We start from the raw sequence: 17082 nt of genomic DNA on the forward strand, positions 1-17082 counted from the left end.
CACCTACACACACACATGCACACACACAAGAACATATGCGTGTAAGCACAAACACACACACACACACACACACACACACACACACACACACACACACACACACACACACACACACACACACACACACACACACACACTGCCTGCAGTGATCTTTGTCCCACTGTCAGTGCCACATGATAACAAATACTTTATTAATGAGTGGTTTTGGAAAGGAGCTCGGCACAAAAAAATAGAAAGTCTGAAAGCAGTCTGAGTGAAATACAGCACAGCTGCTAACAGTGTGTGGTTTGGGTGAACAACCAAAAGAATGTCCTGAGATGTGGAGTTTCCACGCAAAGTCAAGTTGACTGAGAGGTTGCACTGTTTGTGTGATTAAGTCACTTTTATTGCACACTTTTCATAAACACAGATGCAGACTCGAATACACCCTCTGTTGGATTGTAAAGCAACAAAATTAACTTCAAATCTCAAGGTTAAAGTTGATGACCATATGTACTGCACTTCCATTGCCAACACATGGTTGTTTTCCTGGACCTCCGAAACAAAGGAAATCTGGCTGCTTTTTCCCATTAAAAAGATACTTGTTGTTTCTGATTAACACAGGGGCGATTTTTCTGTTGAAGCCTTAAGTCATATGATTCTCTTTTAACCCTTAGAGTAAGTTTGTTTTTTTCCAGCTTGATGGTACGAGTAGGTGTGTACTTGTACATCATTAACCAATTAAATGCTGGCATCTGTAAATACTGTGACATTGCAACAACATGTTTGGATAAGCTTTGGTGTTTGTGTTCACTCAATGCAAGAAGCATTGATTTGGGAAAGGCAAAGAAAGAATTTTAAAATATGATATACAGCCCTCCGCCTACAGCTCTTCCTTCTCCCCTTCTCCTGCTCTGTTCTAAACACCTCAAACCCAACTGATGAACATCCACTTTAAACCTGCGAGGATAGTCGGAAATAGCTCGCAACCATTTGTGACTTCACCCAGGTTTCAAACCTCACCCTCCCAAGTAAAATTCCTCCATCTAACCCAATATGCCATCACAAGGCATTGCCGAGGTGGACTTTGTTGGTACTTATACCACCTCATCTGATCTGGGTAAAGCACTCTGACTGGCTAAACTCTCCTGTCACAAACCTTGACACACAAAAGACAAAGAGTGGCTGGGCAGCGATCAGGGAGCTGGTAGGATGACACCAGTACGGAGATTCTGAGCAGATAGATACCCTTTACATGCGGATGGATAATATGTACTGTGAAATTATTTTTGATAAACTTGCTAAATCTTACAGCTGCATTCAGACTACACAATATTAGACTACACAATATTTTTGTGCAATAAGATGGTTACTGGATCACATTAGGTGATTACAGTCATCAAATCTCTCTGGTCGATTTGCTTGACTTGTTGGTCCAAACAATCATAGTGTGCCATCTTTCACGACCCATGCCATGTCATGTCAGGAAGGTGGTGCCAGGGACTGACCACCAAAATTAAAGACGTAAACTAACAACAGCATTCAAAGAAGTGTCTGTGATACTGATTGCAGAGGTCTCCATAGGTCACCCCAAAAAGACAATGAGTTGTTGGTTAATTCGGCCTGCCTTTCACTTCATCATGTAGAGGGCTCTGTGCTGCTATTTATCAACATCCTTAACTGTAAGAACATGCAGATTTTGTAATAGTCAATTGTTCAAATCACGACACTGAATGTGCCAAGGGACACTGACACCAAGAGAATCATAAAACAAAGTTTCATGTTCAACAAATATTAGCAGTCCAATGATACAACAGGTTGTAAACAAGCCAGCAGTATATATAGATCATCAAAGATATTTTATGTGCAAGTTAAACTAAGGGTGAGCATACCTGAAATCAGGGACATGCACAGACAGTTTGAGTTGTAGAACAAACTCAATCAGAAAAAGGCTAGTTGTGGATTGTACTTTGCTGTATCATTCAAAGCCAGAATTTGATTGTACTGCTTTTCATATCTCCATGATGCTCACTTCAGAATGTTTGGATTAGTGTCAATGAAATTTCCTAGAAATAATATTAAGACAGTATTTATTGATATATTGCTATATGGTAAAAATATCATTTGCTGATTGTTTTGGGTAGCCATTAGCCATCAAAAATACTCCCAAGAAAACAGGCTTCCTTCACAATTATTCAGCTATGTACAAAATTCCATGATATGTTGTTCTTAATGCTTTAGCTGTAAGGTTGCTTGTTGTCTGAATCAGATCTGCAAAGTTCTGCTCACCTTAGCTGCATCCCTTGGCCTGTTCTCTCTCTGTTAAATCTTCTTTTCCTTTCGGCTTTTCCCTTCAGGGGTCGCCACAGCGAATCAATTGCCTCCATCTAACTCTGTCTTCTGCATCCTCTTCTCTCACACCAACTACTTTCATGTCCTCTTTAACCACATCCATAAACCTCCTCTTTGGTCTTCCTCTAGGCCTCCTGCCTGGCAGTGGGAAACTCAGCATCCTTCTACCAATATATTCACTCTCTCTCCTCTGGACATGTCCAAACCATCTCAGTCTGGCCTCTGTGCTCTCTCTGTTAAATGCCGCCTTCAAATGGAACTCATGATTGCCACATGAGAATCTGAGTACAACAATGACTTTGCCTTCAAGTGGAAACATCAGCAGCAAATGGTGAAACCACTGCTGCAAGGGAAACAACAACATGTCCATACTGATATACTTGATGCCACGCCAAGCTAGAATGTAGGTAGCATAATAAAAGGTAACATAAATACAAAGGTATAAAGAAAAGGTGAGGCAGACATGATAAAATCATGACAAAAACTCTGTATTTCAAAAAATATATTGTATTACTTACCATCCACTGAAAAGTTAACTTCCTTTCCCTCTACCATTTCTGATAATGTCAACAAACAAGTCACAACTCATAAACTCTGAGGTTTTGAAGGATTTCCACTTGGAAGGTTGTGAATATCACAGGAGAGGGGCATTCATATATAGGCTTAAGCAGGCAGATGGATCCCCCCCCACACACACACACACACACATCAAGAGCCGGATTCTGCTCAAGGTTTTTTCCCCTCTTAAAAGGGAGTTTTCCTTGCCACTGTCACCTTAGGGCTTGCTCTGGGGGTTCAGGCATATGGGTTCTGTAAACCGTCTTGAGATAATTTGACTGTAATTGGCGCTATATAAATAAAATTGAATTGAATTGAACTTAAAAATGGGCCAATCTGAAGACCCCAGAGGTCTTCTACTGTTGCAAGGCATTTCCCAAGATTAATATTATATTACAAAACATGCATTACATTTGAGCCAATTTGAATATTAAAAATAATTTGCAATAAAAAATAAATTGATTAAAGGTCAAGGTCAAGATAATCTTGATCATCTTCGAAGTTTGTTCAGCAGTCAGCAGTACACTGCAGTGACACGCTATTACTGTACACCAGACTGTGAAACCACACAGTAGATGGACTGCTGAGTGTTTCTACAAACAACGTCAATGTTAGATTCAAAGGTTAGTTTGTTGTCAGTTATAGTGTCCAAGTACTTAAACTGTTTCTTCTAGCAGCTACGTCAAAATAGCTAATTCACAAAAGAAATTAGCAGCAACCTTACTGTATGGTCCAAATTCTGTGCAAAATTTCTTGCTAGCTTGCTAGCCTAGAAATTGTTGTTATTGTTTGTTGTTATGATGGGGATTTTGAAAGCAATAATATGTAAATAGCAGAGGTGGAGGAGAAAGCTGCATGAACTGTGTGATCAATGGCAGCCTTATACCCACAATTTACATCCAAGGGGCCAGATTAAAAGCAAAGCTATTATTGATCATTTCCACAGAAGATTCACCCAGAGTCCCCACACTATGCCAGCAACACAAAGTCTGCTACAGTGTGATGGTACTGGGGGGCATTTGATCTAACTTTCGCAGTACTGGAATACTCCCATTTATGTTGTCACAACAGTAAAGAATAAGATAAGATAATCCTTTATTAAATAAAAATGATATTATTTCCTCAAGAGCAGCTCAAGCAAATGGGCTTTTACTCTGACAATTTTGGCTCACCCTGGTGCACATCAGTGAAAATGATTAAAAATTCCTTGATGCTCAACAAAACTGCATATAACTACAGTAAGAACAGTGGGTCAAAGTTGAAGAAGGAAGTGTGTCTAAATGGTAGAATTCACTTCTGTTTTCTCCTTCAGTTACATGTCATTCGATTGTTTGTGCATTTTGCTCCATCTTATTTTCTGTTAGTGTTAAAAAATGCAGATCTTTGCTGTTAATTTAGTAAATATCATTAGTGTAGTGACAGAACTGATGGCCAAAGCTATAACAATACTATTAGACTCGTAATAAAATGGGAATAAAACTTTACATTCCACTCCACATGGTACACATCTGAAAGAGATTTAAAATTGCTTAATGGTAGTGTAAACCTAAATGTCACTTTTCCCGTGCTGCATGTAACATAGTGACAAAGATAGTTTCTGTCTTGTCCTGGAACTAACTTAATTATGGTGTAATAAATGCGTCTGGCTTGACTTAAATGGCTGTTATAACCAGTGGGTCTTGGATGAATTAGCATTTTAATTCTATTGGTCCTGCTGAGGTCCGACAGGGAAACAACCACAACAACAATTATGGCGAGTGACATGACATTTTCTCTGAGACACCATTACTATATAATTGTTGCTAGAGGTCATATTCCCAAATGGCACATGAACTATTTTGGGGATTCTGTGGAGTTTGTTGATCTCTTGCAGGAAGTTCAGCCTCTTGCAGATGAACACGTTTGACCTGGGAAATATGTAAAAAGTCTCAAGAGCAAAGACTTTGACTGACTCCATGAAATATTACATTGTTTGTCATGAAGGCCTTATACTATAGCACTAGTGTTTTGAATTCTTTCTGCCTTTATAACATATTTTCAGGACCAAAGAAAAGCAGGTAAATGCTTTTAAATGGCAGTGTTATCAGATTGTGAGATTCTAAGCAGAGCCTGCTCAGTGCTCACTGTCCGTCAGCTGATGAAGGATGCCTGACACATTGTTCAAACTTCTGACTCTTCGCTTTGAAAACTGCAAATCCCTGCTCTGCAACGGCTCCAACACAAATCTGGAAGAAACTTAAACCGGAAAAAAACAAGTCTAAAAATTTGATCTTCCACCCTCCAGCTCTTGACCCAGAAACTGATCTTTGTGCATAATAACAAAGGACATCTCATTTCCAAAAATGTAAAGGATTAAAGATTTAGGAGGCTGCTGGAGGAGCTAAGAGCAAGAACACCCAGGCGTGTCCTCACTGTGTCATCTATGAAGTCTATTATGCACCCAGCCGTGACATACAAGATGTATGACACACAGCTGGAATACAAAGACAAATTAGGATAAAATATATAACAAAATTTAGAATAAAACAATGGACAGGTGATTGGTTATGCCACACTTCACATTTACTTGATGTGGCTTTGAAGTAATGCTTTAAGGTGAGGATGTCTCATGTTGTTAAACACTTGCTGTCTTGACTCTTCTCTCCTCGCATCAACTTCTCATCTCCTCCGTTTGCATCTCTGGTGGGAGGATGTGTGATCACTGAGGTGAGATTAGGGGATATTCCCTCCCACCAGAGATCAACCAGAGGAGGCTGAAATATGTGAAATGAGATGAGCCTCATGTGTCATCTTTGCAGGAACAGGTCTTCACATTATCAGACGTCTAACTCCCTCTGGTGGACACTGATAGGCATAGAGCTGCAGGTTAGAAAAAGGACTGTCAAAAACGTTCTTTTCCAAAGTCAGTTTTGCCCCTTAACATGTCTGCAAGATTATATTCTTATGAAGTAATGCATTGAGCTAGTGCAAAAACATTTTTTAAATCCTAAATTAGATCTTAAAAATATTTAAGATTGACTCACCAGCTTTACTGGAGATTTGCAATGGGTGATGAGATTTACAATTTGATGAGAAGTGAAACTAATTTTTCATGCTGGAAAATGATACTTGTTAGCAGATAAAAACTGACCTCATAAGAAAGGATATTATTTATTATGAAAAATAAAACACAGTTTGGGCTCACTTAGAAATGTCCTTCTTTTTGAAAGAAAAGCAGCTTTTTCAATGAGGATAACAATAAATGAATGATAAATCCAGCCTTGACATTGTTAATGTGGTAAATGACTATTCTAGCTCGAAACAGCTGATTTTTAATGGAATATCTACATAGGGGTACAGAGGCCCATTTCCAGCAACCATCACTCCTGTGTTCGAATGTTACATTGTGATAGCTAATAGTTTTAATGGCTAAATGATGATTAGAAAACTCTTGTGCCATTATGTTAGCACATGAATAAAAGTGTGCTCACTGGCCACTTTATTAGGTACTCCTTGCTAGTAAAAGGTTGGACCCCTTTTGCCCTCAGAACTGTCTTAATTATTTACAGCAATAATATTTCCATACTTGGAAACATTATTCAGACATTTTGGTCCATATTGACATGGTAGTATCACAAAGTTGCTGGTGATTGTCAGTTGCACATTCATGATGCCAATCTTCCATTCCATCAAATCCCAAAGGTTCTCTATTCTATTGGATTGAGATCTGGCCTGTTGAAGGGGAAATTGGTATATATATATATATATATATATATATATATATATATATATATATATATATGATGCACTGCATACTGGCCAGTTGAACATGATTATTTGAAGAAATATAAGGTTTTTAAATCACATTTGCCAGTTGTGGGCACATGTTACAGGTCTGGGTATGTACACACGTGGACAAAATTGTTGGTACCCCTCAGTTAAAGAAGGAAAAACCCACAATTCTCACTGAAATCACTTGAAACTCACAAAAGTAACAATAAATAAAAATTTATTGAAAATTAAATAATCAAAAACAGCCATTACTTTTGAATTGTTGATTAACATAATTATTTAAAAAAAACAAACTAATGAAACAGGCCTGGACAAAAATGATGGTACCTCTATAAAAGATTGAAAACTATTTGACCAGAGTGACATGATTAACTCAGGTGTGTCATTTAATTGACATCACAGGTGTTTCCAAACTCATAATCAGTCAGTCTGCCTATTTAAAGGGAGACAAGTAGTCACCCTGCTGTTTGGTAAAAAGGTGTGTACCACACTGAACATGGACAACAGAAAGCGAAGGAGAGAATTGTCCCAGGACATCCGAAAAAAAATTATAGACAAACATCTTAAAGGTAAAGGCTATAAGACCATCTCTAAACAGCTTGAAGTTCCTGTGACAACAGTGGCTCATATTATTCAGAAGTTCAAGACCCACGGGACAGTAGCCAACCTCCCTGGACGTGGCCGCAAGAGGAAAATTGATGACAAATTGAAGAGACGGATCGTTCGAATAGTATCCAAAGAGCCCAGAGCAACCTCCAAAGAAATTAAAGGTGAACTCCAAGGCCAAGGTACATCAGTGTCAGATCGCACCATTCGTCGTTGTTTGAGCCAAAGTGGACTTCATGGGAGACGACCAAGGAGGACACCACTGCTGAAAAAAACTCATAAAAAAGCGAGACTGGAATTTGCAAAAATGCATGTTGACAAGCCACAAAGCTTCTGGGAGAATGTCCTTTGGACAGATGAGACCAAACTGGAGCTTTTTGGTAAGGCACATCAACTCTATGTTCATAGACTCAAAAACCAAGCATACGAAGAAAAGAACACTGTCCCTACGGTGAAACATGGAGGAGGCTCAGTAATGTTTTGGGGCTGCTTTGCTGCATCTGGCACAGGGTGTCTTGAAAGTGTGCAAGGTACGATGAAATCTGAAGACTATCAAGGCATTCTGGAGAGAAATGTGCTGCCTAGTGTCAGAAAGCTTGGTCTCAGTCGCAGGTCATGGGTCTTCCAACAGGACAACGATCCAAAACACACAGCCAAAAACACCCAAGAATGGCTGAGAGAAAAGCGTTGGACTATTCTAAAGTGGCCTTCTATGAGCCCAGATCTGAATCCCATTGAACATATGTGGAAGGAGCTGAAACATGCCATTTGGAGAAGACACCCATCAAACCTGAGACAACTGGAGCTGTTTGCTCATGAGGAGTGGGCCAAAATACCTGTTGACAGCTGCAGAACGCTCATTGACAAATACAGAAAGCGTTTAATTGCAGTGATTGCCTCAAAAGGTTGTGCAACAAAATATTAAGTTATGGGTACCATCATTTTTGTCCAGCCCTATTTCATTAGTTTGTTTTTTTAAATAATTATGTTAATCAACAATTCAAAAGTGATGGCTGATTTTGATTATTTAATTTTCAATAAATTTTTATTTATTGTTACTTTTGTGAGTTTCAAGTGATTTCAGTGAGAATTGTGGGTTTTTCCTTCTTTAACTGAGGGGTACCAACAATTTTGTCCACGTGTGTACGTGGATGTCCAAATAAGGAGAGATATGCTTGTATGCTTAGCATGTGTGTTTACAAGGGAAAGTATAAAAGAGGGCTACAGTTTAATTGTGAGCTTTTTGATCAGTGCCTAAACTTGAGCCAGTGAGGAATGTTTCTTTATTCATTTGAAGAGCACTTGCAACTTTGTGCAATAGTTTTGGTTCAGCTGGAACTTGTGAGCATGTTTGTGTGTAAGCGTGTGTTGTCACTAATGTAGAAATGGGGGCGAGCTATGAAATGAATATCATTGTCACATCTTGTGCCAGAGTAAATTCCCCACACAAAACGAACAATTTAGAGCTGACGCCTGCCGTGGAAAATCTGCCTTCAATTTTCCCCCACTGGTGACTGTGCACGCATTTGCCTTTCCAACTCTTTCTCTCATTCACACATGCTGTGTGCAAATCAAAGGCCGAGCTCAAGCTCCCTCATACACACACTAACTTGGAGATCTAGTTGGCCTGCAGCAAGTGGACCCCACAGTTTATTTTTTTCTCAATTATCCATTTAGTGTAAGTGGCAGGCGCCTGATGGGCTCAATTCCGAGAGGAAATGTTTGTATTGTTCTTATTTAAGAATGCTATTTAAACTAATACCTGATTATCGAGAGTGAGTCACCACTGGAAAATAGATCTTTGAGACAGCTGGCTCTGACACTACTCTGTTTCTTTGTTTTTCTAGTTCCAGTAATCACCTCTTATCATCACAACTTCTTTTGGCACACACACGCGCTGACCATTTTCATTTTAATTGGGGTATGAGCTCCATGTACCCTCTTGAAATGCAAGGTATTATTATTATTATTATTATTATTATTATTATTATTACCTATTGAAGTGCATTCCTAGAGACACAACTCCTGGATCTGTACTCTTGGTTAATTTTATTAGAACCGGCTCGAAATATTTATGTATTAGACTGAGATCCAGGTCAGAATAATATTTCTGACTGGCCTACAAAACTATCTACCATCACAGATTTTGTTATTTTGTTTGTTTAAGTATTTAACCTTTATGTAACCAGGAAAAGTTTCACTGAAATCAAGACTGTCTCAAGAGTTTCCCGGTCAAGCCAGGCCGCAGAGAGGCATAGACAGTCACTTCCATGGACTTTTTATATGCAATTATTTAATGTTACCATTATACTCCTTCATTTATTTTTTTTCCAAATGTGAATGCATTTTCAAAGAACTGCTGGCCATGTTCTGCAAATTTTGCAGAAATTTTAACAAAATTTCCTAAAAAATGGTAATGAATCAATGGAAGGTTACATTGTCCTCATTGGTTAAAACATTCCCAGGTGCACTCAAGTGGGCTGAGTATAGAGCATTAGAGCTGCCCCTTTATAGCTGACCAAATAGTGGATGAGAAGAGACTTACACCTTGATTTCACTCATTGCATACCAACACAGAGACATCTATGGTTGCATATCCTTGTTATTATTAGCCTCGCCGTGCTAGACAACCCACGGCAACAAATTTAATTCTCTGCCAGGGTGGGTCTAGTTGCCCTCGGTAAGCCTTGAGGTTGGATGCTCCTAAAACTGGCCGACGAATCACCATGAAGTGTAGAGTCAGAAGGCGGGCGTAACTAAGTGACGACAGAGGCGCGACAATTCTGACAGAAACAACCAGAAACAACTAGCCTAGGCGCGCTAGACAACCCACGGCAATGAATTTAATTTTCTGCCAGGGTCGACAACAAAAACGACAACAGTCGTTGAGCTCCATTAGCACCGACTCTGAATAATCTTTCTGTTAACATGTCTGTAATATACTTGAGCTTCACCCATTGACTGTATAAATAAGGCTTCACCGAACTCCTGCATCCTCTGATTTCCGGTAGTCTAGGAACTCCGTCAGCCTATTCGTTGCGCTGATTGGTTGTATACCTACCCAATTGCTGCAGAGTGATTTGAAAGACAACCTTTTAGCCCGCCTCCCTCCCTGTCGAAAGTTCCTAGACCCTTGTGTCTTCAGACCATAGACTGTATAAAAAGATGGACGTAGCATCTGGCTCCAAAACTGAAGCACACCCGGAAGTGTCAAAAACTTGCAATATCACGCCGTCCGCAAGGGTTGGCTCCAAAAAGCTTTTGCTCCATAGACCCAAATTCATTTTTGGAAAAATTAAAATTTGATAGACTGATTTTCTACAGCTCAGGATTTTTTTCCCGTTAGTTTTCATGGTCAAAATAAGAGATCAGGTGGCCGATCTTAAAATAAATCAATACTGAATTTTAAATAAATCGTTAAAGTTGGCAGAGCCAGGGGGCGTGGCTATACTTGATTGACAGTTCCATTGACTGGTCCTGCCCCGAGTTGCTCTCCGGTCCAGCCTGTTTGATGACGCTTTTTACGTCACTGGCTCCAAAAAATCCAAAATGGCAACCAGGAAGTAGCAAAATCCGGGCTTCATTTTCTCGGCGTTGAAACCAACGGGTGACGTCACGGTTTGTTCACGCCTGCTTCAGACCTGGGTCTAGCGCGGCTAGGCTATGTTATTATGCCATTTGCTAGTTGCTTCGATGTCTCTGTTTCCTGGATCTCTGTATAGATGCACAGTAGATAGACGTCAGTATGTTCCATATGCACTCACTGGCCACTTTATTAGGTACTCCTTGCTAGTAAAAGGTTGGGCCCCTTTTGCCCTCAGAACTGTCTTAATTCTTTACAGCAATAATATTTCCATACTTGGAAACATTACTCAGACATTTTGGTCCATATTGACATGGTAGTATCACAAAGTTGCTGGTGATTGTCAGTTGCACATTCATGATGCCAATCTTCCATTCCATCCAATCCTAAAGGTTCTCTATTGGATTGAGATCTGGTGACTGTGCAGACCATTGGATTACAGTGGACTAATAGTCATGTTGAAGAAATCAGTTTGAGATGATCTGAGTTTGGTTACATGGTGCATTATCCTGCTGGAAGTAACCATCAGAAGATGAGTCCACTGTGGTCACAAAGGGATGGGCATGGTTAGCACCAATACTCAGGAAGTCTGTGGCATTTAAATGATGCTCAGTTGGTACTAAACGGCCCGAAGTGCGCCAAGAAAATATCCCACACATGATTACACCACCAGCAGCAGTGGCGGCTGGTGAATTTTTCTCTTGGGGGGGGCACTTCATTTACCAAACCAAATAGCAGAGTCTGCAACACCGGAATACAATAATTGATGTAAATTATGTTCACAGCCATTTGATGTGCTATTACTATGCACCACTACGAGGGTACACCTAAGCACTACTGCTGAGTCAAATAGACAATTAAATGCATGTAAATGTTACCAGCTAGTGAATTTGAATTTATCTCCCCAGTGTTTGATATGATTTGCTCCAGATAAGGTGTAATTGGTACACACAAACCCTTAAAATCTCCTTTTCTATAATTAAACAAATTAAGAATGTATAAATATGCAAATCTATTTTTTACTTCAAAAGTAAAAAAAGAAACAATTCATTTTTCCAGCTTCAAAGAGTGCCAAGTGCTTCTTCTGTCCAGCAAAATCTTTGGAACAACATATTTATATTTACGTACTCAAATAAACAAAAACAAATCCATACCTGTGAAACCAACAAACATTGGACATTTTGTTAAAAAAAACCCTAACTGTAAAGCTTAAAGCAGACAGTGCTTCTGTGAGCTAACTTTTACATTAACAACCTTACATGACAATGAGAAAACAGCAAATCTGCATATTTAAGATCAAAGCAATAAAAATTTGTCACTTTGCCTGAAAAAAAAATACTGAAACCATTAGGCATTATACTATGTATAACTGTGCATGTGACAAATAAAACCTATCTTATCTTAGGCTGTGAGCCCAAAGTGCTTGTGTCAACTAACATTAAATATTTACAAAGAAAATAAAGAAAAACAGTAATTCCTCAGATTTCAGAACATGAAAATCAACAGGCTTTCAGTCTAAAGTGCCACTTGTGTCAACTAACATTTCTATTTACATTATTAAATGACAAAAAAGTAAATCCTCACATTTTAGAGATTAAAGCCAGCAACTCTACATCTGTGTTATTTTTTGTATGCAAGTTTTGCTCTTCTGTCTTTGAGACATGCAAATTTCTCAATGACTCTATGGTTAAAATCTGGGGTCTCCTAACAAGTTTCTTTTCCATAGAGAGCATGGCCAGTGCATGAAGACGATCCTGTGACATCGTGTTCCTGAGGAAGGTCTTGATTCTTTTTAGTGTTGAGAAGCACCTTCAGGGCCCGTGCGGGGCTGAGCGCCCATTTGGCAACAACAACCATGCCACGTTAAAAGTCACTAAGATCCCCCTTCTTCCCCATTCTGATGCTGGGTTTGAATTTCAACAGATTGTCTTGACCACGTCTAAATGCCAAAAGCATTGAATTACGGCCATGTAATTGGCTGATTAGCTATTGATTGATTGATTGAATTCTTTATTTTCGTGACAAACACACAAGTCTGACCAACCCTCTTGGGTTTACAAGACACTAATATTGCAGCAATAACATTGCAGCAATACATCCAAAGCACACATTATTTGGTGAGGAAGAGAATGATTGCCACACTGGCGTATGCGTCAGTGTGGTGACAGCGTGTATGTCTGACGGAGGATCAATCAATCAATCAATCAATTAATCAAACTTTATTTATAGAGCACTTGTCATACAAGAAAATGCAACACAAAGTGCTGTACAACATTTAAAAACATTAAAAACAACCCATCCCACCCTCCCTCCATATATACATATATGCACAAGCACACACACACATGCGTGCACATGCATACACACACGTACACCGACAGACCCACTTTCACCACTGATTGTAGGGAGACATGGCATGGCACTGACGATTGCGGAAAATGCCTCCGTTGGGGCCGTCCACACTGGGAGGAGTTGCAGGTAACGCCCACCGGAGGCGCCAGCACCCGGATGACTTGACCCCGACAGAGGAACCCTGTCTGTCGAGGTCAGGGGCAGAATCTCCACAAAGTTAAATTTTTTAACTAGTTTTAAGGCAACATGGTACTCCGGCTGCTGTACGTCAGACAGAAAAACCCTGTAGAGGATTGTCAGAGGAGCTGAGAGAGTCATCGGAGTTTCCTTTCCCTCTGTGTAAAGAACTTTTCCAGAGTCACTGCAGGACTAGGGCATTGAACACTGTCAGAGACTCCTCACACCTTCTCCATAAATTCTTTGAACTGCTGCCATCAGGCAAACATTTCCGGAGTATCAAAGGCAGAACCACCAGACTGATCAACAGGTTTGTTCCACAAGCTTTACTGAATGGTCAATCTGGATTTGTACACACATCTGCCCCTTATTGGATCCTGGGGGAATGCTCTCTCATCTTGCCTGAACTACCGCATAGCAAAGTGTTTACAATAAAGCTTGATTTGATTTGAAATCCTTCCAGGGTCACTGTAAAATGAACCTCTGCTCTAATTCTGATACTGAGATGACTCACTTCATCTCAGGTGTCTCATATTCACTGCGAGTATCTTCTGAGTGAACCCAACAGAAGGAAAACCTCTTGTGGTGCTGTTCATCTGGTTGTGAAGAAGGAGACTGAATGGATGACATCCTTAGTGAACCACTTCCAGTTTAGGTTTCACTTAGAGAAGCACAGACCAACTCTTTCAGCAGTTTATTATTCTCTGTTCTTTGCATTCACAGGTTCCATTTATCAACTTTAACTTAATCTCAGCTGTTGTAACATAATTACATACAGAGTCCATGTTGCTGTCATTTATAGCAGATAAACTGAATTCAAACATCAACACATTCACGGAAAGAGCATCATTATTACCTTTACTGCACATTTAAAAACTACATTATTTTACAATTCTATAATTCTGTAATAAATGGATGAAATAAATAATGTGCTGCCTTACAGTGGAGTGTAAATACTTAAGTTGCAACATAGATTTACATGGGATAAGCAACGGGAGCATCGGCAGTGGTGTCTTTTTGGTAGGGAAAAAGGTTATTCCCCACCTCCCCATCTCTGTGATCTAGTTCAACACCACTGCAAACTACAAACTCATCAACATTGTTGCATTTAAATTACCACTCCAGTGACAGGTACTGATATGTCATTATTATTTTTGTGAATGTAGAGTTTATGGTTATGCTGCTAAACACATATGATTTGAAAATGTTATCTTTTCAATCATGATGTGCTAAAAGGTATTTTATAGCTGTGGTTTCAACATTTCAGGTGCTAAATACTTTCACAATTTACAAGAAAGCTAAGCTTTGTTTAAAATTATTCCAGAATTTTATAGATTTAGACAAAATGTCACTCAGTTATTCCTTTACAATGACATAACATTAGCAAACATCTTTTAGGCCTACAACTATTGTAGCCTTTCTGTTCTCCCATTACACTCACATTCAGCTGTACCCATCTTGTATAATTAGCAATATATTTAATTGTAAGATAAAAACTTAAGTTGTTTAAACCTACAAAATTTCACAAATAATACTAAGGATGGCGATCTAGAGCTGTGTCTCCTGTCCTACCATCCATTCAGCACCTACTTCCATGGATGGATGAGCCTCCCACATGCCAAAAGTAGATCATGAGGCTCATGCCTTTGATGTTTGGATAGACATCATTGCTGGGAAGGACAAAGAGCATCACCACATTCAGTCTGTCCTTTATTGGGTGGTGAGAGAGTGTGGGTGGGTGGGAGTGTGTCCTCTCTGCTACCGACCAATGAGCTGCAACGGGAGCATCGGCAGTGGTGTCTGAGCAGTAGCACCTCTCTGACTCCAGCTGCATGGAAGAATTAGGGTGGCTGGTGGAAGGATCCAGACCACTCTAACGCGGGTGGGAGAACAGAATGCTCATTAAAGGATGCTGGTGGTGCAGTGATGTGAGCGGCAGATCCATTGAAGGTGAATTGAAGAAGATGGAGAGGAGACTGCTGCTGTCATCGTGACACACCATCCTAATCAGGGGCAGAGAGGTAATCAGGCATGTCATCTGTGCTGCCATGTAGAAACATTTGAGGTGAACTACATCAACAATTTTAGTGCAGACTTTGAGCATTGCTTAATTTAGGTTTAAATGTAGTGTATAAGTTGACAATTTAATGCCTTTGCACTGTGTTTATGGTTCTGTTATTTACTGGCAGCAGACAGACTGCTGTGTTATTAGGATCCAGTGTGTTCAGTGCATAACAGCAGTCTGCTGGGTCTACAGGAAGTGTGTGACTGATGAGAATCAATTGCTCCCTGGTCAGTAATGATTTATTGATTTCCTAGTTGTAGGACATCCAGCTGGCCCGATATGGGGTTCTGTCTGTGCTGTAGGTTCCCATGTAAAGGCATATGCTCGTGTTTTAAATAGAGTAGCTCTTTTGATCAAGTTTCCACTTGGTGTTTTGTTGCTGTTCTAATAAATAGAGGCCAGGACATAGTGGGAAAAGCATATTTCTGCATATGAAACATTGTGCTTTGAAAAAATAAATGGCATGTAACAGGTTCAGACATACCTTTCCATTTAGGCAAGTTTAAACATTTTAGAGTTTGAAAGTAAACTAAGTTGTTCAATGCTGAATCTACTGTAATATGTCGGCCATTCTTACAAGTACAAGAGGCCTAGGTAACTGTGGGTAACTCTTCTCCTAATGGGCTTGTGCCTTGGCTCTATTTAGATTGACTCAGATAAGTCACTCATGAGAAGTTGAGACCATGCCACAATGACAATTTGATTGACACAATTTTTTTTACATCACCTAAACTGATAATTCTAGTACTTGTATGTATATTTTTGATCCAGCAGAGTTTGTCATACTTCCAGATGACCTATAATAAATCTATGATACAACCAAAATGCATGATGGGTTTTTGGGACAAAGATGCATATTTTTCAGTGATTACATCATATGAAATGAAGAGTTATAGTCATTTGAAACTCAAGACTGCCATGATACACATGGTCTTTACAAGCGTATGTAAACTTTTGTTCCCTGCTGCACACATTGATTAAAACACTCACATCTTTAATGATCATTCCTAAAAACTAGTTTGCTTTAATAAATGTGCTTCTGAGCTCAGGAAAATGAAATCAGGAACATAAAATGAAATGATAAACAATGCATTTTTCAAAAAAGAAAAACAATTCAATTAGTAATCACTATACTGTGTGTTCTCTTTTATCAGGTAAAGAGTCGACCTTTCATTATTTAATAAAATACAAAACAAAATTGAAAACTTTCCCATCAAAGTAGGATGCATTAAAATGTGATTTGAGTAAATTCATATTTAGGCTTTAAAAAAATCAACCTATTTTAGACTCTAGTTATGAATGACTATATATTTTAACAACATAATTTCTGTAATTTAGAATCAGCCTACTAACAACTAACAAGGTCACCACTTAGCGTATAGCTGCTTGGAAGTTCCAAGGTTGTATAATCGTCTCGAATTATCGGCTGTGGGTTGGGATTAATTTGCTTACATGCTGAAGTGTGTGTATCAGAAAATCAACAGGACATACAATTTTATCACCCTGTTTCACAGCTTATAAACTCTGAGCAAACTGACTTGATGTCATTGTCCCTCTATGGCTCTTTTCGGAGCATCAAAAATAGCATTGTTATATACATACAGCTCATCTGTCAAAAATAAAGAACTCTGGAGAGAAA

This window comes from Acanthochromis polyacanthus, chromosome 4 (assembly GCF_021347895.1).
Source record: "Acanthochromis polyacanthus isolate Apoly-LR-REF ecotype Palm Island chromosome 4, KAUST_Apoly_ChrSc, whole genome shotgun sequence".
Classification (NCBI taxonomy): domain Eukaryota; kingdom Metazoa; phylum Chordata; class Actinopteri; family Pomacentridae; genus Acanthochromis; species Acanthochromis polyacanthus.